Below are 2863 nucleotides of genomic sequence, written 5' to 3' on the forward strand. Positions count from 1 at the left end.
TCCCAGCATTAAAATAAACCCAAGAAAGTTGAATTGTGATTGATAAAGATGAAGATAATAAAATAGAAATCAAACCTAGAGTAGGAAAAAATTCACACTGTTAATCCATAAGACCCAAAGCGGGCTCTCAGAATTAGCAATGCTGAATTTGCACAAATGCTGGGAGGCTCAGTGCCGTCACGTGCATGTTTACAACATGGGTACTGCAACCTGATCAGACTGACGAGGAGAAAACACAGACAAGATCAGGAAAAAAGAAGGAAAATCAAGGAAATTAAATAAATCATAGTAGGCCCATATGTACGATAAAGGGTTTGAAATCAGAGACATCATGGAGAAATTTACAGGAAAATATGAATTATCACAATGGGTGCGAAAACGCTAATAAACTAATAACCGCAAGGGAAGAAATGGACAAAAAAGTACAAGGTTTACCCTAAACTGCAGTGTCATTTTTTTCAGACAATGTGATTTTCTACCTAGAAAACTGAGCTAACAAACTATAAGAATAATTAGGACAAATTCCATTAGATGGAGGGAACTGCCTCTACACCATCTACACCAAGTCCCCCTATCTACCAGCAATGAATTATAACATATAAGAAAAATGTCGTTCATAATAGCAACACTGTTACAACACAGCGAGGAGTAAACCCAAAAAAACCGTGCAGGACCCATATGAGAAAATGATAAAGTGTCATGTCTATAATTTTTAAATTAAAATTTGCATGAATAAAGAGATAAACTGGAGAAAATGTGTAAGAATAGTCAAGACTGTTAGGAAAAAGGAAAGTAGTGAAGTAGAAATTCTCTGTGACACATAAAAATATACAATAAACCATTATAATTGAAGGAAAATGTAAGAATAAACATATAGAATATCAGATATTCACTTTGAAAGAGGATCGTTTCCTGAAACTGGCCTACACATTGAGGAATTTACTATATAAACTAAAAGAGTGTAAAATATAGATTTTGAATAAGAGATTATTCAAAAAATGGTGCTGGATTGACTAACTATACATTTGTAATATAATGAAGGTAGACAGCTACCACACAATACTAAAACAAATACAGATGATTTATCCCAACAAAATTATAAAAATCATTTGAAGAAAATATATTTTAAAATATATTTAGTTTTTCATTGCGCTCAGCGGTTCCCCGGATCTGTCTCTTGCTTCAACAGTGTTTGGACAGAACAGACCCAGGGTCGCCCTTTCTTCCAGCCTCCGACCACCCTCCAACCTTCGGAGTCAAGCCACTCATCTATCCACCCTCCAACCTTCAGAGTCAGCCACTCAGCTGTCCTCGGTCACCGGGACCAGCCAACACCAGTTTTTGAGCCGAACTCCTTATTACCGATCAACCATAAGCTCCCAGATTCGTCAGAATTATTCCACCGAGGTGGAGGCCGCCGTCAACCGCCTGGTCAACATGCATCTGCGGGCCTCCTACACCTACCTCTCTCTGGGCTTCTATTTCGACCGCGACGATGTGGCTCTGGAGGGCGTGGGCCACTTTTTCCGCGAATTGGCCGAAGAGAAGCACGAGAGCGCCAAGCGTCTCTTGAAAATGCAAAACCAACGCGGCGGCCGCGCCCTCTTCCAGGACATGCAGAAGCCATCTCAGGATGAGCCGGGTAAAACTCAGGACGCTATGGAAGCAGCCATTAACATGGAGAAGAACCTGAACCAGGCCCTTCTGGATCTGCATGCCCTGGCTTGTGCCCGCGCAGACCCCCACCTCTGCGACTTCCTGGAGAGCCACTTCCTAGATGAGGAGGTGAAACTCATCAAGAAGATGGGCGACCACCTGACCAACCTCCGCAGGCTGGCTGGTCCCCAGGCTGGGCTGGGCGAGTATCTCTTCGAAAGGCTCACCCTCAAGCACGATTAGGAGCCTCCGGAGCCCAGTGGCCTTTGAGGAGCCCCTCTGGTGTCAGGGCTTCTGCCTGAAGCCCCTCTCTGCAGCCAGTAGGCAGCTTGTTAACCACACTGGAGCCCTCTCCCAAGCCTTGAACCAAATGGAAACAATAAAGCTTTTTGCAGCAAAAATAAAATGAAATATATTTATAAGTGAAGAAAATATGAAAGAATATATATATATATATTTTTTGCGGTACGCGGGCCTCTCACTGTTGTGGCCTCTCCCGTTGCAGAGCACAGGCTCCGTACGCGCAGGCTCAGCGGCCATGGCTCATGGGCCCAGCCGCTCCGCGGCATGTGGGATCCTCCCGGACCGGGGCGCGAACCCGTGTCCCCTGCATCGGCAGGCGGACTCACAACCACTGCACCACCAGGGAAGCCCCAAGAATATATATTGAGTTAGGAAAGTCATTCTTAAGACACAAATTACAATATCTATAAAATAAATTTACATTAATAATAGTATACTGTGCAACCTCAAGATACGAGATACATTTTTCACTCAACAGTTTGGAAAACCGGATACTATTTAGAACTGATGGGAGTGTAAATAGGAACAGCATTTTTTAGGACAATTTAACCATATCTACTGAAATTAAAGGGTGCGATCCCTTAGACCAAAACAATTTCACTTCCCACACATATGCATAAACTGGCTAAATAAGGATGTCTATTTAGCCTTGTTTATAGTAGCGACACAAATATATAAAATAAACAACCAAATGTCTATCAACATGGAAAAGGGTAAATAAATTATCACTATTCAGCAGTTTATAGATGAGGTCATCCTATATTCATTTAATATGGGAAGTTCTCACAAGATTTCTTGTTAAGTGGAGACAGCATACTGCAAAAGCATGAATACATGGAATATCGTTTATGTTAACTATTTGTGTTAACTCACTGATGAAACCCAAATTATGCAAAAGCAGATT

General features: G+C 42.1%; 1 pseudogene across 1 annotated transcript; it reads left to right on the top strand.

Annotated features, from left to right (window-relative positions):
- The first annotated feature begins 1154 nt into the window (after window positions 1-1154).
- LOC103069994 (ferritin light chain pseudogene) lies at window positions 1155-2053 on the top strand (annotated as a pseudogene). Its single transcript, XR_014368614.1, has one exon. The product of XR_014368614.1 is annotated as a ferritin light chain pseudogene (transcript).
- Window positions 2054-2863: the final 810 nt, after the last annotated feature.

This window comes from Lipotes vexillifer, unplaced genomic scaffold (assembly GCF_000442215.2).
Source record: "Lipotes vexillifer unplaced genomic scaffold, Lipotes_vexillifer_v1.1 scaffold1309, whole genome shotgun sequence".
In the NCBI taxonomy this organism is placed as follows: Eukaryota; Metazoa; Chordata; class Mammalia; order Artiodactyla; family Lipotidae; genus Lipotes; species Lipotes vexillifer.